The sequence below is a fragment of the Thamnophis elegans genome, chromosome 4, assembly GCF_009769535.1.
Source record: "Thamnophis elegans isolate rThaEle1 chromosome 4, rThaEle1.pri, whole genome shotgun sequence".
Classification (NCBI taxonomy): domain Eukaryota; kingdom Metazoa; phylum Chordata; class Lepidosauria; order Squamata; family Colubridae; genus Thamnophis; species Thamnophis elegans.
Genome location: NC_045544.1, coordinates 138,979,431 through 139,005,376, shown reverse-complemented (window position 1 = coordinate 139,005,376; position 25,946 = coordinate 138,979,431). Strand labels below are relative to the sequence as shown.

General features: G+C 45.8%; 1 protein-coding gene across 1 annotated transcript in view; it reads left to right on the top strand.

Moving 5' to 3' along the window:
• The window catches only part of ULK2 (unc-51 like autophagy activating kinase 2), a 149,578-nt gene that overhangs the window by 16,631 nt on the left and 107,001 nt on the right, over positions 1-25,946 (top strand). The gene's annotated exons all lie outside the window — the stretch shown is intronic.

Below are 25,946 nucleotides of genomic sequence, written 5' to 3'. Positions count from 1 at the left end.
ATCCCCAAATTGTATAGTTAAAAATCAGACTCCAAGTGCTTCAACGACCCTCTAAAAGGATGCAAATGACCAGCTGTCTGCAAGGAATATAAATCCTTCCATCCCCCACCATCCAGTCAGAGCTGAAGAAGCTCCTTGCATGAGAAGCAAAACACCTTCAAAAGAAAAAAACAAAGTCCAGTTTGCCTCCTGAAAAAAGCCCCTTTGGGACAATGAGGACCTGGGTGACGGAGAATCTCTACAGACTTTTAGCTACGCAATTTGGGATGAAGACCCTTTGAATGGTTGTGGGAATAGGAATGGATTTCCAGAGGGGAAAGAATTGCAGACTACAGGAACCATTTGCACCACTCAGGTGACCCTGGAGGACACAGAGAAACCTCCAAGTGGCCTCAAGGACCCTCTAAAAGGACACAAATGACCAGCTGTCTGCAAGGAATATAAATCCTTTCCTTCTCCACCATCAGGTCAGAACTGAAGAAGCTCCTTGAATGAGAAGCAAAACACATTCAAAAGAAAAAAACAGAAAGTCCAATTTGCCTCCTGAAAAAAAAGGCACCTTTGGGACATTTCCACTGCTTGAATTTGATTTCTAATTTTCGGACACCCCCCCCCCCCCCATACTGGAAACAAGATGAGGCTGCTAATATGCTGGTCACTCGGTTCTCCCTCGATATTATAGCAGCTGATGTGTGTTTTATACCGACCTCGGCAGTGAATTTGCTACTCATCCCACGGTTTTGGCCTGTTGGAAGAAATGCCCCATCTGGGTTCAGTTCCAAGTGGGAAGAAAGACAACTGGAAACATAGAGGCTGCTTGGAAAGATGGTTTAACGGTGGACAGGATCACATGGTTTTAGATCCTGGGCAAAAGAGAAATGCTGAGAGCACCTGAGTTTTATGCCCTCTCTGGGCTTTTGAATTTGAGCTTGTGTTCTGATTGGTTGTCAGACTCCCATGGGGCCATGCGGGGGGTTTTCTGTGTCTCAGGCTTGGTTGAGCCTTGCTGGGTGATGTAATCTTCCCCAGCGCCATGCGGTGAGTTCTGTTGCTAGAATGGGGTCCAATGGCTTTTGTGTAGTAGATAAGCTGGCCCAGGCCTCAATGGCCCCTTAAGGTGTGTTTGTGTGAGTTTCTGCCTCCCCTTTTAGGGAAAATATTCTGCCTTTTTTCTATTTCCTAAAATGTCTAATTTTCCTAATGTTGGGAAGAAATGTCCTGCTGGGTTCACTTCCAAGTGGGGGAAAAAGAGACTGGAAACATGGAGGCTGCTTGGAAAGATGGTTTAATGTTGGGCAGGATCACATGGCTGAATGGAAAAGGGGAATTAGATGCTTCCAGATGTTGGGTGAAGAAGAAAAGAGAGAGGGAGATGCTGAAAGTCCCTGGTTTTATGCCCTCTCTGGCCTTTGATCTTGATCCTGCGTTCTGATTGGTTGTCGGACTCCCATGAGGCCATGCAAGGGCAGCACTCTAGGCTGTGTTTTGAGTCCAAGTTTGGTTGAGCATCCCAGGTGCCCTGTGGTGAGATGGGTAAAGGGCTAATACTACCATGCCTTACTTAATCCCATCACCCTGGAACTGAGGGGGGATCTTTGTTATGTAGAATGGACTGGCTCAGGCCTTTTAATGGCCCATTGACAAAGATGGGGGCTATTTAGAGTGAAGTCTGTTTCCTACCTAAAAAACATGTTTATCCATTTTCTGATCCAGGGAAATATAATCGCCTGGGGGGTGAAATTAGACACTCCTCAGAGAGGGCCCGCAATTTGGGTGTCCTCCTGGACCCACAGCTGACGTTAGAGCACCACCTGTCAGCTGTGACCAGGGGGGCTTTCGCCCAGGTTCACCTGGTGCACCAGTTGCGGCCCTACCTGGACCGAGAGGCACTTCAAATAGTCACTCATGCCTTCGTCACCTCAAGGCTGGATTACTGTAACGCGCTCTACTTGGGGCTGCCCCTGAAGAGTGTTCGGAGACTACAGTTGGTCCAGAACGCAGCCACGCGAGCGATATGGGGTGTATCCAGATACACCCATGTTACACCGATCCTCCGCGAGCTGCACTGGCTTCCTATTGGTCTCCGGACGCGCTTCAAGGTGCTAGTCGTTACTTTTAAAGCCCTACATGGTTTAGGACCTGGCTACCTGAGAGACCGTCTCCTGCCACTCATCTCCCAACGACCAACAAGATCGCACAGGCTGGGCCTCCTCTGGGTGCCGTCAACCGGACAATGCCAGCTGGCGACTCCCCGGGGGAGGGCCTTCTCTGTGGCTGCGCCGGCCCTGTGGAACGATCTACCCGCAGAGATCCGGACCCTTACCACTCTCCCGGCCTTCCGTAAAGCCGTTAAGACCTGGTTGTTCCGGCAGGCCTGGGGCTGTTGATGGATATCCAGCCCCCGTTTAGATGTAATGGATGATGTGAATTTTTAATATTGTATTTTTCTTTTTTAAATTTGAACTGTTTCTGTCTTGCTGTGAGCCGGCCAGAGTCCCGATGGGAGTGGGCAGCGTAGAAATTTTAATAAACCTTAAACCTTAATATTCTGCCTTTTTCAATATTTCCCAGGATATTTCATTTTTTTTCTAGGAAAGGGTGCTAACTTCCTGCAGGTGCCAACCTTACCAGCCCAACTTTGTGTTTCTGGATGCAAATGCGTTCTTGCTTGCATCTTTCCTTTCGGCATCTTCTCGGGGAAAGTTTCCCCCCGCGGGGAAGTAAGGGCAGCAGTCCAATTTTTTTCTCTCTCTCTTGAATCCCTTACTAGTTTTTCCTACCACCAGCATAAATTGGAAGAAGGAAAGAGAACATCGCAGCTGCAATGCAGTTTGTCTTGGGAAAGACACAGAATCTGCCCTGAATTCCAGATGAAATGATACTGCACCCCATCTGCATTTATTGTGGTTTGCGTGTCTGACCCTCCCTTTCCCCTCCCTCCTCCCAAAAGCTGGGACTTCCATTCCTGAGGAATTGCTGCAATCTTTGTGACTGCCTTTTAATTTTATTTATACGTGTCCTCTCCCAGAAGATAGGATATAAAACATTATGACTACCCAAGGCTGCCTTTCTGTTTTCTGACACAGGGGGTTGCTTATACAGAAGTAGTCTTCGATTTATGGCCACAGTTGAGGCCAGAATTTTCATTGCTAAGCAAGGCAGTTGTTAAGTGACTTTGCACCAATGTTATTACCTTTTTTTGCCATGGGGTTTAAGCAAATATAGAACATTAGAATTCCTCCCTCCCTCCCTCCCTCCCTCTCTCTCTTCTTCCAGAATCATAGGCCTAGAAGGGACCTCAGAGGTCTTCTAGTCCACTACTCAAGCAGAGGACCCTCTATACCTTTTCAGACAAATGTCTGTCCAATCTCTTCTTAAAAAACCTCCAGTGAGAGAGCACCCGCCACTTCTGGTGGCAAGCAGTTCCACTGGTTTATTGCCCTCGCCGTTTGGGAATTTTTCCTTCGCTGAAATTGTTAAGTGAGTTAGGTGGCTGCTAAGTGAATCTGAACCCGGATGACCCTGTTGATTTTGCCTGTGGGAAGCTTTCAGGGAAGGGATCACAGACGGCGAGCAGGTGACCTCAGGTGACTGCAAGCATTGTAAATATATGCTGGTTGCCAAGCACCCAAGTTTCGATCACTTGACTGCAGGGATGCTGCAACAATCACAGATGCGAAGACGGGTTTCAGCGCTGTTGTCAATTGGAAATGAATGGTTGTAAGTCGAAGACTTAGAAACCCATTTATGAACCTCTCACGGCTGCTTCTGCTATTCTGGATGGCGTTTTCATCAGTCTGCAGTGTAGTAAGCTTCTACATTTAGGCAAGGAAAATGAAATGCACAGGTACAGCATAGGTGGTACCTTGCTCAATAGTAGTAACTGTGAAAGGGATCTTGGAGTCCTAGTGGACAACTATTTAAATGGGAGCCAGCCGTGTGCAGCAGCTGCCAAAAAAGCCAACACAGTTCTAGGTTGCTTAAACAGAGGGAGAGAATCAAGATCACGTGAAGTGTTAATACCACTTTATAAGGCCTTGGTAAGGCCACACTTGGAATACGGCATCCAGTTTTGGTCATCACGATGTAGAAATGATGTGGAGACTCTGGAAAGAGTGCAGAGAAGAGCAACAAAGAGGATTAGGGGACTGGAGGCTAAAACATATGAAGAACGGTTGCAGGAACTGGGTATGTCTAGTTTAATGGAGAGAAGGACTAAGGGAGACATGATAGCAGTCCCAATATCTCGGGTTGCCACAAAGAACCACTCAATCTATTCTCCAAAGCATCTGAGGGCAAGACAAGAAGCAATGGGTGGAAACTAATCAAGGAGAGAAGCAACCTAGGATAAATTTCCTGATAGAACAATTAATCCGTGGAAGAGAAGTTGCCTCCAGAAGTTGTGAATGCTCCAACACTGAAAGTTTTTAAGAAGAGTTTGGACAACCATTTGTCTGAAATGGTTTAGGGTTTCCTACTTGAGTAAGGGGGTTGGACTAGAAGACCTCTGAGGTCCCTTCCGACTCTCTTATCCTGTTATTCATTCTTCTCAACGTTGACTCAAAAATGTGTTTCCTCGTTTAGCACAGGGATTTTTCCCCCTCCTCCCAGTTCTGCATGGACTTCTAATCAGGAAGGAAGGACTGCCGTTTCTTCTTTGGAAATGTGACATGCCCCTGTCTCGTTCCCGGCTTGGCAAACCTTTGCCGTGAAGCTTTTCCTGTTTGGTGACCATGCCAACAAGTGTCGGAGGTTTGGCCGATCCTTCCAGCTCTTGACATAATTAATAGCTTTTTACAGAGGAAAGGATGTGTGCGACCGTCAGAGCTCTTGAGCGCACCGGCGTGCGACGCCTGTAATAAAATACGAGACTTGGCAGGGCGTTGGATGAATGTACAGTAGCATAAATCATTTGGTAATCCCGCAGTCAACAAAAATAAGGCTGAACGATTTTTTTCCGTGTTGAGATACTTGACAACACGGGACTAATATTTATGACGTGCCCTGCCCCGCACTCATTTGTCGAGACTGGCAGCCATGGAAATGGAATAAATAAAAACAATAACAGCAGTCTGCAAAGCAGAAGGGAGTCTTTTAAGAGTCAAATCCCTCAAATTCTTTCCTCCTCCTTTTAAGAATTGCTGAACATCCACACTGGTTTTCTCTTCTCTCTTTGAATGTATGTTTGAATGTTTATTTCATTTGTATGCCGCCCTTTTCCCCCCCGAAGGGGGACTCAGGGCGGCTCACAACTCAAACAAGGGAAGGGGGATACAGACAATTTGACAACAACACAAAACAATACATAATTTAAAAGCGCAACAATCATACCATTCGAGACGGGGGCAACGGTTCTTTAGCCCCAGGCCTGTCGGAACAGCCAGAAAAGCCAAGGTGGCGCAGTGGTTAAATGCAGCACTGCAGGCTACTGCTAGATCAGCAGGTCAGCGGTTCAAATCTCACCGGCTCAGGGTTGACTCAGCCTTCCATCCTTCCGAGGTGGGTAAAATGAGGACCCAGATTGTTGGGGGCAATATGCTGACTCTCTGTAAACCGCTTAGAGAGGCCTGAAAGGCCTATGAAGCGGTATATAAGTCTACTGCTATTGCTATTGCTAAGGTTTTAAGGGCTTTGCGGAAGGCCTGGAGGGTGGTGAGGGTTCGAATCTCCACAGGGAGTTTGTTCCAGAGGGTCGGAGCAGCCACAGAGAAGGCTCTCCTCCAGGTAGTCGCCATTTGACACTGGCCGGCGGATGGGATTCGGAGGAGGCCTAGTCTGTGGGATCTAATCGGTCTGGTGGAGGTAATTGGCATTTCTAGGGTTAAGAATAGGAGTGCTAACGCTTTGCCTTTGTGTCTTGTTTTTCCAAATATTGTTTCTCATTCCAATTTAGCTTCACTTTACCCCCAGGGTTTCTCAACCTTGGCAACGTTCAGATTTGTGGAACTTCAGCTCCCAGAATTGCCCAGCAAGCTGGCTGTCTCCACTTTCTCCAATTTGATGGCAGTTGTCTCCATATATAGAATAGAATAGGAATAGAATAAGAATAGGAATAGAGTAGAATATGGAATTAGAATAGAATATGGAATTAGAAGAATAGAATATGGAATTAGAAGAATAGAATATGGAATTAGAAGAATAGAATATGGAATTAGAAGAATAGAATAATAATAATAATTAATATTAATAATAGTGGTAATTCCAGTGGTAATTGGCACACTGGGTGCTATTCCAAAAGCACTGGAATTACATTTAAAACAGTTAAAAATTGACAAAATCACCATCAGTCAAACGCAAAAAGCCGCACTGCTTGGATCTGCATGCATATTACGAAAATACATTACGACGTCCTAGGCCCCTGGGTAGGGCCCGACTAGTAATCAATGCCAAATCCGGCGAAACAACTGGCCGCTGTGATACAATTGTATAATAATAATAACAATAATTACAATCATAATCACAATCATAGACATCGCAATACCAGGTGATAGCAGGGTCGCCGAGAAGGAACATGAAAAAATCGCAAGATACCAGGACTTAAAAATCGAAATTCAACGACTATGGCACAAACCAGCAGTGGTAATTCCAGTGGTAATTGGCACACTGGGTGCTATTCCAAAAGCACTGGAATTACATTTAAAACAGTTAAAAATTGACAAAATCACCATCAGTCAAATGCAAAAAGCCGCACTGCTTGGATCTGCACGCATATTACGAAAATACGTTACGATGTCCTAGGCCCCTGGGTGGGGCCCGACTAGTAACCAATGCCAAATCCGGCGAAACAACTGGCCGCTGTGATACAATTGTATAATAATAATGATGATGATGATGTTGGAAGGGACCTCGAGGTCTTCCAGTCCAACCCTCTGCTGAAGCAGGAGACCCAATACCATTTGAGACATATGATTATCCAATCTCTTCTTTAAAGCTTCCAGTGTTTTGGCATTCACAACTTCTGGAGGCAACTTCTGTTCCACTGATTAATTGTTCTCACTGTCAGGAAATTCCTCCTCAGTTCTAAGTTGCTTCTCTCCTTGATTAGTTTCCACCCATTGCTCCTTGTTCTGCCCTCAGGTGCCTTGGAGAATAGCTTGACTCCCTCTTCTTTGGGGCAACCCCTGAGATATCAGAAGACTGTTATCATGTCTCCCCTAGTCCTTCTTTTCATCAAACTAGAGTGACATACTCTTGTGTCGACCACAATCTTGATGCAGTATTACAACTGTGGCCTTATCACCACCCATACAGTGTCTGTCTGTCTGTCTGTCTGTGTGTGTGTGTGTAGAGGGGGGTGGGGGAGAGAAACACTGCTTTGTCCTCTTTCCTTGACTCTGAACACATGTTTGCATGTGTGTTTAGGGTCAAGGAAGGAGGTTAAAGCAATTTTACTCTTATCTTCTCAAAAATGCCACCAAAAGACAACCGGGTAATAAAACAGACACTCATAGAAAATCTATTCTGGGAGAGAGGGCTGGGGGTCAAGCTATTCTCCAAAGCACCTGAGGGCAGGACAAGAAGCAGTGAGGGAAGCTAATCAAGGAGAGAAGCAACCTAGAACTAAGGAGAAACTTCCTGACAATTAACCAGTGGAACTACTTGCCTCCAGAAGTTGTGGATGCTCCGACACTGGAGGTTTTTAAGAAGAGATTGGACAACCATTTGTCTGAAGTGGTATAGGGGCACTTGCTTGAGAACATGGTTGGACTAGAAGACCTCCAAGGTCCCTTCCAACTTTGTTATTTATTATTATACAACTTTATTAAAAAGTTCCTCCCCCATGGAGTTTTTCCCCCATTTAAGTCCATTCATTTCTTGTGGAGTTTTGTTTGCTCCTATTTGGTCTCCCTTTTGGGGGGTATTTCACAGTATCCTTGCTATAGTTTGAGAAATAGGGCATAGGAAATTAATCACAGCTTCTTTGCCCTCAGCCAAATATGCTTTGGGTGCTAGAACACAGAAGCACCAGTTAATTTGAAAAACCAGTGTTTGTATTCCAGTGGACCATATCAATTTTCTACTTTTAATCCTGGCAAACTGGACTACAAAGCACCTTCCTTCTTCCTTGTTTCTTTTTCACCTTTAATTACCAAGTTGACACCTGCAGCTCCCCAGGAAAAGAAATCCTATTTCCTTCTGAAACTAATTAGGGAGAACATGATTCCTTCCTCCTCTTTCCTGTAAGAAGCTGCCCTTGAGGGCCCACGTCTCTGTGTCACTTCTGTCATTTCCTTCAGATTAATTAAATACCAGTAAACTCCCTACTTGGGGGGAAAAGAAATTGGGACTTTGATATTCTATATGTTGAGGGCAGCAAGATTACTTGATGCACAAAAATGGAAGGACTCTTTAATTCCCACGATGGATAAGAAGGAATAGATCAGACATCCAGCCATTGCTTATCAATACAATACAATAGCAGAGTTGGAAGGGACCTTGGAGGGCTTCTAGTCCAACCCCCTGCCAAGGCAGAAAACCCTATACCGTTCCAGACAGATAGCTATCCAACATCTTCTTAAAGACTTCCAGTGTTGGGGCATTCACAACTTCTGGAGGCAACTTCTGTTCCACTGATTAATTGTTCTCACTGTCAGGGAATTTCTCCTCAGTTCTAGGTTGCTTCTCTCCTTGATTAGTTTCCACCCATTGCTTCTTGTCCTGCCTTCAGGTGCCTTGGAGAATAGCTTGACTCCCTCTTCTTTGGGGCAACCCCTGAGATATTGGAAGGCTGCTATCCTGTCTCCCCTGGTCCTTCTTTTCATTAAACTAGACCTACCCAGTTCCTGCAATCGTTCTTCATATGTTTTATTCTCCAGTCCCCTAATCCTCTTTGTTGCTCTTCTTTGCCCTCTTTCTAGAGTCTCCACATCTTTTCTACATCGTGGCGACCAAAACTGAATGCTGTATTCCAAGTGTGGCCTTATCAAGGCATTATAAAGTGGTATTAACCCTTCACGTGATCTTGATTCTATCCCTCTGTTGATGCAGCCTAGAACTGTGTTGGCTTTTTTGGCAGCTGCTGCCCACGGCTGGCTCCTATTTAAATGGTTGTAGGACTCCAAGATCCCTCTCACAGTTACTACTGTTGAGCAAAGTACCACCTATGCTGTACCTGTGCATTTCGTTTTCCTTGCCTAAATGTAGAACCTTCAATGGAGACTGAATGGAGCAAATGGCCGGTTTTAAGTTTCTGGGTGTGGTCTTAAAAGAGGACCTGAGACCTGGGGAGCTCACATTGCAGCCCTTGTCAAAAGGGCCCAGCAGAGATTATACAACCTGAGACTTTTCAGGAAACAACCGAATGGAAAACCGCTGGTGACCTTCTACCGCTGCACCATAGAGAGTACTTTAACTCACTGCGCCTGTGTCTGGTTTGCCAATTGCACAGTAGCTGATAGCATAGCGCTCCAGAAGGTTAACTTCATTGCCCAGAGGATGATGGGTTGCCCCCTCCCCTCTTTGGAAGAGCTTTAGAGCTCTCGCTGCCTTAAGAAAGTTCAAAACATCCCTAAAGATCCATCTCATCCTGGGCACCCTTTTTTTTTTTTTTTTTTTTTTTTGGACTATTACCATCTGGCAGCCGGTACAGGACAATAAAAACAAGGACAGATAGGCTGAAAAACAGCTTCTCTCCCAGTGCAGTAACCATATTGAATTCTATGGTACAATGCAGTGTTGGCGAACCTTCTCAGCACCAAGTGCCAAAACAGGAGCGCCCGCACATATGCGTGCCGGAAACCAAAAGAACAGCCGCCCAGTGTGCATGCGCGCGCCGGGAACATAGTCTTCCGGTTTTTGGCACATGCATTCGTACCAGCCAGTTGGTCTTCGCCTGCGCACGTGCTCCAGAAACAGGAAGACCAGGTGGCTATCACGCATGCATGCACCGGGAACTGGAAGATCATTTTCCCGGTGTGCACATCCATACCGGGCGCCTGCTCTTCCAGTTTCTGGCATTTCTATGCCCCTGAAAACCAGCTGGTTGGCACGCCGGAATCCGGAAGAGGAATGGGTGGCATTTTGCGTGCCCAGTGAGATGGCTCTGTGTACCACCTCCGGCACATCATCATGGATATAGTGCAATATTAATGCAATATCAGGGTTTTCAATTCAGTTTTGTAGAACAGTGATGGTGAACTTTTTTTGGTGCCGTGCCAAAAGCGGGGGTGGGCATGGGGTGGTCGTGCACCAGCGTGCCACATCCATAATGCTATGGCGCATGTGCAACCAGCTTCCCTTCCCCCTACTTTCCACTTGTTTTTTTCACCCTCCCAGGCTCCAGAGGCTTTCTAGGAGCCTGGGGAGGGCGAAAACAGATCCCCCCCCCATGCCCTCCTGATGCTTCATGAGCTTCCCTGAAGCCTCCAGAGGGCCAAAAATGGACCTACGGGGAACCCGGAAATTCGGGAATGGTGACTTTCAGTTTGTCCATAGGGCCGATTTTTGACCGCCAGAGCCTTCAGGGAAGCCGCCTGAAGGCTCCGGAGGGTGAAAAACGGTCCTACACACAAACCAGAAGTCACCATTCCCAAACTTCCAGTTTGCCCATAGGGCTGGTTTTTCGCAAAAAATGGGCTCAAAGGAAGGCCGAAGTTAGTTGACAGGGCAACACCTGGCATGCCCTAACCAATGGCTCCGCATGCCACCTGTAACATGCATGCCATAGGTTCGCCATCACGGGTATGGAATATGAAGGATGTGGGTTTTATTTTGTTTTCATGGTTTTCTTATGTATGGTATACCGTGGCACGACAAAACCGCGCTCGTCAAAATAGCGGTGATAAAATCGCGTCGCTAAAGCCGCGACATCATCACCGCGCGTCATCACCGCCGTGACAACAGCGCGGCAACAGAAGGGCGCTTTAAAGCGGCGCCGCGGCAGAAAGCCGATTTCAATTAAGGTAAGGGTTAGGATTAGGTTTAGGGGTTTGTTTTAGGGTTAGGGTTAGGTTTAGGGTTAGGTTTAGGGTACTGAGTGCTTGGGAATGCGCGGATTTGCCCTCCGCGATTATGTCATCACGGTAGGGTTGCGTTTTTCCTTAGCGCTTCAAACGGCGCAAATTAGTCTTCGCGCTTATGTCTCCGCGGATAAGGGCTTCACGGATTTGTGGTGGAACCATGGTATACACTGAGGATGGCATCTAATTTCGTTGTATGAGGTGCAATGACAATAAAGTAAACTTAAACTTAAATGGCTGCAAATGTGGATGGAGTTAAGCAGACGTGGCTAAATTGACTGTTTTGATTAAAGAGAAAAACACAATTTTGTTTCTTTTTGGAAACCCCTTCTGGACTTTATGCTCAAGGTGGGGAAAATGGATGGATGGATGGATAGATAAACAGAGAACTAGAGGTAGGTAGGTAGGTAGGTAGGTTAGGTAGGTAGGTAGGTAGATACTGGTAGATGATAGATACTGAGAGATAGATACAGGATAGATAGATAGATAGATAGATAGATAGATAGATAGATAGATAGATAGATAGATAGATAGATAGATAGATAGATAGATAGATAGATTAGATAGATTAGATAGATAGATAGATAAGATAGATAGATAAGATAGATAGATAAGATAGATAGATAAGATAGACAGACAGATAGATATGGTAGGTAGGTAGGTAGATATGGATAGATGGATAGACGATAGATAATAGATATGGTAGGTAGGTAGGTAGGTAGATAGATAGATAGATAGATAGATAGATAGATAGATAGATAGATAGATAGATAGATATGAAGATGATAGATAGAGACACAGAGAGCTAGAGATAGATAGATAGATAGATAGATAGATAGATAGATAGATAGATAGATAGATAGATAGATAGATATGAAGATGATAGATAGAGACACAGAGAGCTAGAGATAGATAGATAGATAGATAGATAGATAGATAGATAGATAGATAGATAGATAGATAGATAGATATGAAGATAGATAGAGACACAGAGAGCTAGAGATAGATAGATAGATAGATAGATAGATAGATGATAGATAGATAGATAGATATGAAGATGATAGATAGAGACACAGAGAGCTAGAGATAGATAGATAGATAGATAGATAGATAGATAGATAGATAGATATGAAGATGATAGATAGAGACACAGAGAGCTAGAGATAGATAGATAGATAGATAGATAGATAGATAGATAGATAGATAGATAGATAGATAGATAGATAGATAGATATGAAGATGATAGAGACACAGAGAGCTAGAGATAGATAGATAGATAGATAGATAGATAGATAGATAGATAGATAGATAGATAGATAGATAGATAGATAGATAGATAGATAGATAGATGATAGATAGATAGATAGATATGAAGATGATAGATAGAGACACAGAGAGCTAGAGATGATAGATAGATAGATAGATAGATAGATAGATAGATAGATAGATAGATAGATAGATGATAGATATGAAGATGATAGATAGAGACACAGAGAGCTAGAGATAGATAGATAGATAGATAGATAGATAGATAGATAGATAGATAGATATGAAGATGATAGATAGAGACACAGAGAGCTAGAGATGATAGATAGATAGATAGATAGATAGATAGATAGATAGATAGATAGATAGATAGATAGATATGAAGATGATAGATAGAGACACAGAGAGCTAGAGATGATAGATAGATAGATAGATAGATAGATAGATAGATAGATAGATAGATAGATAGAAAGAAAGAAAAAAAGAAAGAAAGAAACTGGTAGATGATAGACAGACAGACAACCTGTTACATAGCTGCTATAACGGAATGGGGTGGAAAAATGTGGTGTATTACAAAGTAGAACAGTGCAGAGTTTTACACCGTTTCATGAGATATCTGCAAGCAAGTTACAAAAAAAAAAAAAAATCAACATGAAAAATTGAGCCACCGCACGTACCATCCTTTGTGCCAAAGCCTGCTAAAGCGATTAAAACAGGGATTCCTGCCAAGGGCTTGCTTTTCCCTTTTGGCTAGTCAGCTGTGTTTACACAGCACGAACTTAGTTACTTCACCCTGTAGAGCAGTTTTTCTTTCCCTTAGCAACTTCTTTAAGGCGCCTGGGCTTCAATTCCTAGAATTCCCCAGCCAGCGTGAGCTGGCTGGGGAATTCTGGGAATTGAAGTTCAGGCGTCTTAAAGACTTGCTAAAGGAGGAAAAACATTGCTGTAGTGGCCCTGTTTGTCAATTTTCTATCTCCTCTAAGCAGCGTACAACACTGAAAAGGATATTAATCCATTTATTCCCCCGATTCAGTAACGTTTGTGTTTTAGGAGGCTCGATGCTACTCGGGGAAAAATTGGTTATATAAAATGCTAAAGCGATCGGAAAGGAGGGGAGAAGGAATAGAACAGGAGATGATAAACAAGACTTCTCCATTTTCTCAAGTGCCCCTAAGTTTCTTAGTTGGCACTTTAAGGGGAATAAAGTTTTCGTTTTGCACGCCGATGACAATCGCTGGTCGGATTCAAAAAGCACGTTTGCCCAGGAGGATGTGTGTGGGTTGGAAAAGAAATTGTGCAGAAATTGATATTTCCTCCAGAGCCTCTCTGGGATGAATTCGTTGTCAGCGCCGATGTGTGTAATTGCCCAGCTGGGTTGGCCTCTCCCGTGGGAGCACAAATGCTGTTGGAACAACTGAGTGTGTGTTTTTCACCTTTCTTTTGAAAAGGCTGGGAGCAGGAACTAGAAGCCAATGATTCCCATTGGCCCAACTCAACTCAACTCCCAAACGCTCCGTGGGTTGAGATTGTGTCATCAAAAGTGAGCTGGGACCGCTGGATATCCCAGGGGTTGGATTTTATCCTTCGTGTTGTGTTGTGGGTTGTGTCGTGGGTTGTGTCAGCAAGAGTCGCCCATTTAAACTCTCCTTCTTCAGGTCAACTTCTTGAAGGAGACACTGAGAATGAGTCGTTCATGGCCAGGCAAGACTAGGACTCACCATCTCCTGGTGATTGGCCCAAGGTCACCCAGCTGGCTTTCATGCTTAAAGTGGGACTGGAACTCACCATCTCCTGGTGATTAACCAAAGTCATCCAGATGGCTTTCAAGATTTGAGTGGCATGGTTAAGGTTAAGGTGCAAGTTGACATAAGGCAGGACTAGAACTCAGAGTTCCCTGGTGATTGGCCCAAGGTCAATCAGCTGGCTTTCATGCTTAAGCAGGACTAGAACTCACCATTTCCTGGTGATTGGCCCGAAAAGCTGGCTTTCATGTTTAAGGCAGGACTAGAACTCACCATCTCCTGGTGATTGGCCCAGAGTCACCCAGCTGGCTTTCATGTTTAAGGCAGGACTAGAACTCACCACCTCCTGGTGATTGGCCCAGAGTCACCCAGCTGGCTTTCATGTTTAAGGCAGGACTAGAACTCACCACCTCCTGGTGATTGGCTCAGAGTCACCCCGCTGGCTTTCATGATTAAGGCAGGACTAGAACTCCCCACCTCCTGGTGATTGGCCCAGAGTCACCCAGCTGGCTTTCATGATTAAGGCAGGACTAGAACTCACCATCTCCTGGTGATTGGCCCAGAGTCACCCAGCTGGCTTTCATGTTTAAGGCAGGACTAGAACTCACCATCTCCTGGTGATTGGCTCAGAGTCACCCAGCTGGTTTTCATGCTTAAGGCAGGACTAGAACTCCCCACCTCCTAGTGATTGTCTCAAGCTCACCCAGCTGGCTTTTATCAAGAGGCACGATATTCCAAAGGGCAGAAGCCACGGCAGAAAAGGCTATTTTAATCTTGATCACGTGACCATGGAGATGCTGCAGTGGTCGTTAAGTGTGAAAAATGGTTAAGGACTACCAGTAGTCACCCCAACAGACCTGGAGGGCACGAGATTCTAGAAAGATATTCTTCTGGATCCTGTTAAGAGTTACTTGAGAAGAAGACAGTTATACATTATAGGACTGAAATACAGATAGTCCTTGACTTACAACAGTTCATTTAGTGACCGTTCAAAGTTACAACGGCCTTGGAAAAATTGACATGACCATTTCTCACACTTATGACCATTGCAGCCTCCCCATGATCACCTGATCAAAATTCAGTTGCTTGGCAACTGGTTCGCACTTACGGCCATTGCTATGTCCCAAGGTCATGTGATCCTCCTTTTGCGACCTTCTGACAAAGGTCATTGGGGAAGCCGGATGTACTTTAACCGAGTTACTAACTTATCAACTGCAGCGATTCACTTAACAACAGCGGCAAGAAAAGTCGTAAAATAGGGCAAAACCAATCACTTAAAGAAAGTTTCACTTAACAGCAGAAATTTTGGGCTTGATTGTGATCGTAAGTCGAGGACTACCTGTAGTTTGAGATGCTCCTGTTTTGAACCCTTGGCATCTAATGTTGAAAGTCAGCCGCTCATCATAAAATGGACTGTAATCCAATCAAAAATCTGTATATCTGTAAATATTGGCACATACCGTTTTTGGGGGCTATAAGACGCACTTTTTTGTCTCCCAAAAGGGGGTGAAAATGTTTGTGCATCTTATAGACTGAAAATTGTCAAAGCTCCATCCACCCACCGGCCATTTTTTGGCATCCGCACAACCCATTTCGGCCCATTTTCAAGGCTTTTTTCAACCCTTTTTTGAAGCTTTTTCTGGCCTGTTTTTTGGGGGGGGTTGGCCCATTCCCCTCCCCCAAAGCCTCAAAAACAGGCTGAAAAAAGCCTCAAAAACTGACCAAAAACATTCCCAAAACGAGCCCCCAAAAAAGCCTCAAAAAAGGGCCGAAAAAAGCCTCGAAAATGGGTAGAAAAAAGGCTGGAAGAGGTCCAAAAGTCCCTCCCAAAGGGATGCAGAGGCCAAAAACTTTTTGTTGTTGTTGTTGTTTTCCTCTTCTAAATTTAGGTACATCTTAGGTGCGTCTTATAATCCGAAAAATACAGTAATAGTCAACTGCCCCCAAAGCGTTCCATGGGTCTTGCTAGAATAATTAACCCAAACCCCACTGGCCAGCTTGACCAATTTCAACCTCAGATGGACAAAATAAATTGTCCTGACACTGAACTCTGTTTGAAAAATAGAGCCAAGGACAATTTGCAAGGTTGCAGTTTTGAACAGTTGGCAATTCCCCCCCCCCCCCTTTTGGCTCTCCTCCTGGGAAAGCAGGAATTATTGGCTGCATTTATGCTTTAATAAAGGAAGGAAAGTGATCAAAATAAATAAATCGCGCACAGCACTTCTTGATACCTGAAACAGACAAAACAGGATGGTGAGGTGATTCCACAGCGTGATCTTGACTACCAGCTGTGCCTTTGTTTCAGTCCCTCATTTTTAGAGGTGCACACAATAATTAAAAAAAGGTAAAGGTTTCCCCGCACGTGTGTGCTGGTCGTTCCTGACTCTAGGGGGCGTTGGTGCTCATCTCCATTTCAAAGCCGAAGAGCCAGCACTGTCCGAAGACGTCTCCGTGGTCATGTGGCAGGCATGACTCAATGCCGATTGTGGATGGAACGCTGTTCCCTTCCCACCAAAGGTGGCTCCTATTTTTCTACTTGCATTTTTACGTGCTTTTGAACTGCTAGGTTGGCAGAAGCTGGGACAAGTAATGGGAGCTCACGCCATTACACAGCGCTAGGAATTCGAACCACTGAACTGCCGACCTTCTGATCGACAAGCTCAGCATCTTAGCCACTGAGCCACCGCATCCCTGCCCACAATTAATACCAGGCAGCAAAATAAGAAAAGTTTGCCGTCTGTAATTTTGAATTGGGTGAATCAGTTGGGGTCACACCAATGCAAGATTAATATGGAAAGTTTGGTCTAGTGGTTAAGGCACCAGGTTACAAACCACAGATGAGGAGTTCTAGTCCTGACCTAAGTGTAAAAGCTGGTTGTTTATTTGGTTGCCAATTACCAGGAGATGGTGAGTTCTAGTTCCGCCTTAAGTAAAAGCTGGCTGTTTGACTTTGGGCCAATCACCAGGAGATGGTGAGTCATAGTGCTACCTCAGGTGTTAAAGTTGACTGAGTGTCTTTGAGCCAATCACCAGGAGACGGTGAGTTCTAGTTCTGCATTAAGTATAAAGTTGGCTGGGTGACCTTGGACCAATCACCAGGAGATGTTGAGTTATAGTCCCACCTTAGGTATCAAAACTGGCTGGTTGATTTTGGGCCAATCACCAGGAGTTCTTGTTCTGTATTACCGTATTTTTCGGAGTATAAGACACAGCGGAGTATAAGACGCACCAAGGTTTTGAAGAGGCGATTTTTTTAAAAAGTGGGTAGGTAGATGGAGGGAGAGAGAGAGAGAGAGATACAGTAAGTAGGGAGGGAGAGCAGTTAGGTAGATAAATAGAGAGAAATACAGTAGATAGATAGAAAGACAGAGTAGGTAGGTATGCAGGTAGATAGAGGGGGAGAGAACAAGGGAAAAAGAGAGTAGGTAGGTAGGGAGAGGGATAGAGAAAGAGAGAGAGAGAAATTCAGTAGGTAGGTAGGAAGAGAGAGAGAATAGGTAGGTAAGTAGATGTTTCCCGGTGTATTTATCCATGTGCTGGAGAAAGAAATCACTCGCAATCTGCAGCACTTAAGACTTTGTTTCTGCTGGCACAACACTTGATCAATCTCATTCTCATCAATCACTCTAACTTTCCGAAACGGGGAAAAAATGTTTTTGCACTCTGCAAACCTCCCAAAAATAGGCCCATTTTTTAAAAAGGCATGAATAGCCTTTGGGGGGGGTTTGCAGAGTACTCCTGGGGGTGGGGGCAAAAACTAGCAAAAACGGCCCATTTTTTGCAAAAACGGGCCCGTTTTCTGTCAAGAAAATTGCATGCATAGCCTTATGGAGGCTTATAGAGTCCCCCCCCTGGGGGGGCTGGGGGAGGGGCAACATTGAGCAACCCAGCCCGCAGGAGCTCTCTGAAAGCCTCCTAGAGTCTATGCACGGCCATTTTGGTGAAAGGGCGGAGCTTCGGGAGGCATAACGTGCTGTATTTGATGTATAAGACGCACCCAGATTTTCAGCCTCTTTTTTGAGGGGGAAAAGGTGTGTCTTATACTCCAAAAATACGGTAAGTATAAAAGTTGGCTGGGTGACCTTGGACCAATCACCAGGGGACCGTGAGTTATAGTCCCACCTTAGCTGTAAAAGCTAGTTAGGTGGCCAGTCACGCACACTCTGCCCAATCCACCTCACAGGGTTGTTGTGTGGGGGAAATAGGAGGAGGAAGGAGCGTTACGTATGCTTACCAGCTGGAGGTACCTATAAAGTAATAAAGGTGGGTTAAAAAAATAAATAAGATATGCTCTAGTAACAGGCAGTTTATGAACTGTCTCCACATGTCAATCATCTTTGCATATTCATTGAAGCATCCACAACTGAGGCAATTTTTGGTTGTCACGGATCCATCTGTGGCTAGCATTTAGCTTGGGCCAAAAAATAAACACCCAGTAGTTTTTGGCAAAGGGAAGTGTGAGAGATGCCACTGCTTTAGAACAACATGTTTTAACATCCCGATTCTCAGGATTTTGGATTCAAAAATATTTTAAGAACTGTGTTATATAAACATTCACTGCGGTTTTACTCTTCTGCTGCTGATGGGGGGGAAAAAATCCCTCTAAAACAGTGTTTCTCAACCTTGGCAACTTGAAGATGTCCGGACTTCAACTCCCAGAATTCCCCAGCCAGCAGATGCTGGCTGGGGAATTCTGGGAGTTGAAGTCCGGACATCTTCAAGTTGCCAAGGTTGAGAAACACTGCTCTAAAACAAACTCACTCAGAGCAGATTGGTCCAGTAATAAGACAGTTCCTCTTTTTTGAAAACTGTTTAAAAGTCCTAAAATGAAAGTGGCCTTCGGAGAAAGGGGAGAGGTGCATGCAAAAAGTTCACCCACCGATTCTGAGCCGCAATAATTTTGACAAGCAGCTGAAATGAAAACCGAGTCCTTAGTAATCCTTAGCAAGGCCACACCTGGAAATCCCGCATTCATTTTTGGTCACCGCACTACAAAAAGGTTGTTGAGACTTTGGGAAAAGTGCAGAGAAGAGCAACTTATTATTTTTTTTAAGTTTTTATTGTTTTTATTAAAGGAAAACACACGAAAATCATCTTTCATTACATCTTGTAGAAAGCGTATCCATTAGTTACAGGTATATTTCGTGCGTTTCTTCCACAATCACATATATTTCATTCAATTTAAATTGTACATTTTAGAATTCATATATTTTAGGATTTTTAGGATTTAGGATTTTATTGGGTTTATATGCCGCCCTATTCCCGAGAGACTCAGGGCGGCTCACAATAAAAAAGGGGGATACAAAAAAAAGGTAAAATAAACAACAATTTAAAATTATGCAACAGCCGTAACCTCGAATGGGGCTGGATGGTTCAACAGCCCCAGGCCTGCCGGAACAGCCAGGTCTTAACTGCTTTGCGGAAGGCCAGGAGGGTAGTGAGGGTCCGGGTCTCCACGGGGAGATCGTTCCAGAGGGCCGGAGCAGCCACAGAGAAGGCCCTCCTCCGGGTGGTTGACAGCCGGCATTGGCGGGCAGATGGAATTCGGAGGAGGCCTAATCTGTGGGATCTAATGGGCCTTTGGGAGGTGATTGGCAGCAGGCGGTCTCTCAAGTACCCAGGTCCGATACCATGAAGGGCTTTATAAGTGACAACTAGCACCTTGAAGCGCGTCCGGAGTCCAATAGGCAGCCAGTGCAGCTCGTGGAGGATAGGTGTAACGTGGGTGTACCGAGGTGCACCCACAATCGCTCGCGCGGCTGCATTCTGGACAAGCTGGAGTCTCCGAATACTCTTCAAGGGCAGCCCCATGTAGAGCGCGTTACAGTAGCCCAGTCTTGAGGTCACGAGGGCGTGAGTGACTATCCGAAGGGCCTCCCAGTCCAGGTAGGGCCGCAATTGGTGCACCAGGCAAACCTGGGCAAAGGCCCCCCTGGTCACAGCCGACAAATCACTATACCACCATTTTCATTTAATAGAGTTTTAAGGACACAGCCACTGGCATTGTTAAAAATATATCTAACATTCCCTCTCCCTTCCCCCCCCTCCAAACTCACAAATTAATGCTTCTGTCCATTTTACTTTTACTAATGGATCGCACCTGCTTGTATCATTGAATATTATCAATTAACATTTCTTTGTTATTATTGTAGTTAGCTAAAGATTCTTTATTTTTTTTCACCTCTCCTCTCCACAGGCCCGAAAGGGATTTACCTTTATAACCATCTCTAAACAGAAACTTATTAATAAGTGTTAGCAAAATAACCATTTAAGATCTAAAACAGTCTAAAAGATATTGACATTTCTAGTTAATAATTACCAAAAGTATGCATTAACAGAGAAGAGCAACTTGGGCCTGGAGACCCAAACACATGAAGAACGGCTGCAGAATTGGTTCCACCACAAAACCGCGGACGACAAAATCGCGGTCGACGAAAGCGCGTATGTGACGTCATCACAGCGCGACGAAAAAGATCGAAAAATGTAAAAATAAAGCGAAAACCTTACCCTAACCCCCCCAAACCTAACCCTAACCCTAACCCTTAACCTAACCCTAAACCTAACCCTTAACCTAACGAAAAACCTAACGCTAACCCTTAACCTAACGCTAAACGTAACGCTAACGCTCTAAACCTAACCCTAACCCTTAACCTAACGCTTACCTTTATGTGAATCGGCTTGCTGTAATTTTATTTTTATTTCAATTTTTCGATCTTTTTCGTCGCACTGTGATGACGTCACATACGCGATTTCGTCGACCGTGCTTTTGTGGAACGCGGTTTTGACGGGTCATGGCAGAATTTGGGGTTTGGCCATTCTAGACAAAAGAAGGACTAAGGGGGGACATGATAGCAGTCTTCCAGGATTTGAGGGGCTGCCCCAAAGAGGAGGGGTCAACTTATTTTCCAAAGCACCTGAAGGGGAGGACAAGAAACAATGGATGGAAACTAATCAGGGAGAGAAGCAACCTGGAATTAAGGAGAAATGTCCTAAAAGTGAGAATTAATCAGTGGAACCATTTATCTCCAGGCGTTGTGCTGTCATCATGACGGCGCAACTTGATGCATCGGCACTTTTTTCCCCTTCACTAAACCAGGTATGGGTGTGGCCAGCCCACCAACCGGGAATTTGACAGCCCCTGGTATATAGGGCCTCCTGCTTGAGCAGGTGGTTGGATTAAAACAGGGGTTCCCAACCTTTTCTATACCCTACACCCCTAGAACGCTTCCGATATATTCTGGCTCCCCGTGCAAAAGTCAATAATTATATGCGTGTTTTCTGAGGTTTTCGCGGGTGTTAGTATGTAGGTCTTTGGCTATTCGGGTTTTCTCCCGCGTAAAATTGGGATCTTATTTCTTTGGAATCCATTGGATGCCAGTACGTTAGAGTGTGTCGTTCGGTTTTTAGGTGGTGTTCATCAGCTAAGCGTTTTGTCCTGGCGACGAGCGTCTTGGCTACGGAGTTGATCTGGGCTGGGTGGTGGTGTGAGAGTGCGTGCAGATAGCGGTTAGTCTGTGTTTTCTTCTGGTAGATGGTGTGTCCTAGGGAGCCATTAGATTTATTTATTTTTTATGCGGGAGAAAACCCAAATAACCAAAGACCTACATAATTATGCATGTATATATAGAAGAATAACGTAGAATAGAATAGAGTAGAACAGAGTAGCTTTATTAGTGTACTTTGAAAGTACACTAATCGGCACACATTAAAATGAAATTTCGTTGCGTACAGCTCTCAAAAAATCACCACCTCCCATGTACACTACATAAACACGACTAAATAAATAAATAAAAGAAATAAAGACGATACGAGTCTCCACTGAGTTAGTTGCTGGTCAGGTTGCAGGCATCCTCCTCCATATAGTGTGTGGGATTTTTTTTTAATGCCATTGGCTCTCTTTCAAAGTTTTTACTGCTGCCCCCATAGTAACAATAAATATAGCATGCATGGCATCTGGAGGGCATCTGTGTGGGAGGGCTGGTGTTGCTGTACAACTCCAGGTCTTTTTTGATGTTCTCTGGGTGGCCTCTCAGCTTTGAACTCTAGGCCTGCCTATAAGGCTTGGAATTGAGTCCTCCTCTTCCTCCTGTCCCTTCTTCTTTTTCTCAATTCGGGCCCAACTATTCGGGCTATTTGTCTATCATTTATTATTTGTCTCTCCTGACTATTTGTATAGGGTCCTCCGCTGGAGCAGTGGGTTGGACTACAAGACCTCTTAAGGTCCCTTCCAGCTCTATTCTGACTGATACTGACTTTTCAGGCAGTTCAGGAGGCAGAGAAAGCACGCCAGTTTGGTCCAGTGTTTTAAGGCACTAGGGTAGAGACCAGGAGACTGTGAGTTCTAATCCCGCCTTAGGGATGAAAGCTGGCTGGGTGTTTTTGAGCCAGGTACCCGGAGATGGTGAGGCTTAGGGATAAAAGCTGGCTGGGGGGACTTTGGGCCAACCACCAGGAGATTGTGAGTTCTGGTCCTGCCTTAACTAGGGGACAGTGAGTTCTAGTTGCGTGTTAGGCATGAAAGCTGGCTGGGGGACTTTGGACCATCGACTAGGAGACTGTGAGTTCTAGTCCTGCTTTAGCCCTGAAAGCTGGCTGGGTGACTTTGGACCATTCATCTAGGAGACTGTGAGTTCTAGTCCTGCTTTAGCCATGAAAGCTGGCTGGGTGACTTTGGACCATCGACTAGGAGACTGTGAGTTTTAGTCCTGCTTCAGCCATCAAAGTGAACTGGATGACTTTTGACCATCCAACTAGGAGACTGTGAGTTCTAGTCCTGCCTTAGTTATGAAAGCTGACCAAGTGATTATGGAACCGGTTGTACACTCTTAAGCCCAACCCATCTCATAGAATTGTTGCTTTGAGGAAAACAGGAGAAAGGTATGCTGGATATGGGTTATTTCTAAGAAATAATGAATATAATATAGATAAATGCATACATTACATTCTCGGTCATAAGGGGACACTCCAGACTTGTAGTCCGGGCTGTTCAGGAAAGGGAATAGAGTGGGCTAAATGCTCTCACTGGGCCCTTCCTGTCATGAGCAGCTGAGATGGCTGGGCCTCCCATTTAGGTGATCCTTTTGAGCCTCACCACATTCCTTCCCTCACCCCCCAGATTTAACCACTGATCCTGTTCAACCCTCCCCCCCGCCCCCCAAGTGCATTGGCTGTATTGTTCTTTTGTCATCTGCCTTTACATGCATTTTGCTGGCCTCAGCTGCAGCCTGCAGCGGCCTCCCTTCCCTGCCTTCTTTTCTCTGCTGAGTCTCGTCTATTTTTCTTTTCTTTCTTTTTAATAAAGGAGAGTAAAGCCAGAGGCTTCATTAGAAATAAACCTCGGGGGCTTGTATTCTCTTTACAGGGCTCTGCAGTGGCTGGGTATTATTCAGAAGCCTTACGTAAGCTCTTTCCCTTCTTTTAGAACTTGCCATTCAGATGATGCCTAGTTATGGGGCCCTTTGTTTCTCTCTTCTCTTTGGGGGCAGCACGGTTTAGAGAAATCTATGGGCCAACTCCAGACAGGTCTATATATATAATTTACCTACCTATTTACGTTTAGCCAGAAGAATAGAATACAATAGCAGAGTTGGAAGGGACCTTGGAGGTCTTCTAGTCCAACCCCCTGCCTAGGCAGGAAACCCTATACCGTTTCAGACAAATGGCTATCCAACATCATCTTAAAGACTTCCAGTGTTGGGGCATCCACAACTTCTGGAGGCAACTTCTGTTCCACTGGTTAATTGTTCTCACTCTCAGGAGTTTTCTCCTTAGATTTAGATTTAGATTTTATTAATATTTGTAGGCCGCCCTTTTCCCTGAGGGGACTCAGGGCGGCTCACATAAAATCAGGGAGGGGGAATACAAACATTGACATAGAGACATATAATAAAATAATAAGCAACATGCATTCATCATTCGGGAGGGGCGGCTATCCTTGTCCACAGGCCTGACGGGCTAGCCAGTTCTTAAGGGCTGTGCGGAAGGCCTGGACGGTGGAGAGGGTACGAATCTCCACGGGGAGCTCGTTCCAAAGGGTCGGGGCTACTACTGAGAAGGCCCTCCTCCTTGTAGTTGCCAGCCGGCACTGGCTGGCCGATGGAATACGGAGGAGGCCTAATCTATGAGATCTAATTGGTCGCAGGGAGGTAATTGGCAGAAGGCGGTCTCTCAAGTATCCAGATCCTCTACCATGCAGGGCTTTATGGGTGACTAATAACACCTTGAAGCGCATCCGGAGATCGACAGGTAGCCAGCGCAGCTCGCGGAGGATAGGTGTTATGTGGGTGAACCGAGATGCACCCACAATCACTCGCGCGGCCGCGTTCTGTACTAGCTGAAGTCGCCGGATGCTCTTCAAGGGCAGCCCCATGTAGAGCACATTGCAGTATTCCAGCCTAGAGGTCACAAGGGCCCGAGTGACTGTTGTGAGAGCCTCCCGATTCAGGTAGGGTCGCAACTGGCGCACCAGGCGAACCTGGGCGAATGCCCCCCTGGTCACAGCCGTCAAATGGTGGTCAGACGATAGCTGTGGATCCAGGAGGACTCCCAAGTTGCGAACCCTCTCTGAGGGGTATAGAATTTGACCCCCCAGCCTGAGTGATGGAATATTGATCAAATCTTTGGGAGGGAAGCACAACAGCCACTCGGTCTTTTCTGGGTTGAGCACAAGCTTGTTAACCCTCATCCAGTCCATAACGGCCTCAAGGCCTCGGTTCATCACGTCTGCCGCTTCATTGAGTTGGCACGGGGCGGACAGATACAACTGGGTATCGTCCGCATATTGATGGTATCTGATCCCGTGCCTGCGGATGATCTCTCCCAGCGGTTTCATGTAGATGTTGAATAGTAGGGGGGATAAGACCGAGCCCTGAGGCACCCCATATGTTAGGGGCCTAGGGGACGATCTCTGCCCCCCCACTAACACCGACTGCGACCTGTCCGAGAGGTAGGAGGAGAACCACCGCAACACGGTGCCTCCCACTCCCACCTCCCGCAGTCGTCGCAGAAGGATACCATGGTCGATGGTATCGAAAGCCGCTGAGAGGTCAAGGAGGACCAGGATGGAGGAATGTCCTCCATCTCTGGCTCTCCAGAGATCATCGGTCAATGCGACCAAAGCGGTTTCTGTGCTGTAACCGGGTCTGAAGCCTGACTGGAAGGGGTCGAGATAGTTTGCTTCCTCCAAGGACCGTTGGAGCTGGAAGGCCACCACCTTCTCAACAACCTTCCCAAGAAAGGGAAGGTTGGAGACTGGGCGATAGTTATTAAGAACAGCTGGATCCAGAGATGGCTTCTTTAGGAGGGGTCTCACCACCGCCGCTTTCAGTGCGGCGGGGAAGTTCCCCTCCCGAAGAGAGGCGGTAACAACCGCCTGGATCCAGCCTCGTGTCACCTCACTGCTGTTAGTAACCAGCCATGAGGGACACGGGTCCAGTACACAGGTACTTACACTTACACTTACTTACTTACTTACTTTCCACTTACAGCCCTCATGGCCTTGTCCACATCCCCGGGGGTAACATCCTGAAACTCAACCCAGAGATGTTCTACTTGATGATCCTGTGCCTCGGCTGGAACTGCGGGGATGGAGTCCAAGTCCGACCGAAACCGAGCAATTTTGTCCGCTAAGAATTGGGCATAGTCCTCAGCTCTGCCCTGCAAGGGTTCCCCCGCTTCCCTTTTATTCAATAGGGAGCGGGTTATCCTAAACAGGGCGGCTGGGCGGGACTCAGCGGACGCAACCAAGGTGGCTATGTGAGATCTTTTCGCTGCCCTAAGTGCCCTGGTGTATTCCTTGGTGCAGGTGGTTACCATTGCTCGGCTCGATTCGGACTTATCGGACCTCCATCGGTGCTCTAGGCATCTCCTCCGGCGCTTCATCTCCCGGAGTTCCTCGGTGAACCAAGGAGGTCTCCGGGATCCGCCGCCTCGGAGGGGCCGTAGTGGCGCAATCCGGTCGAGGGCCTCCGATGCTGCCGAG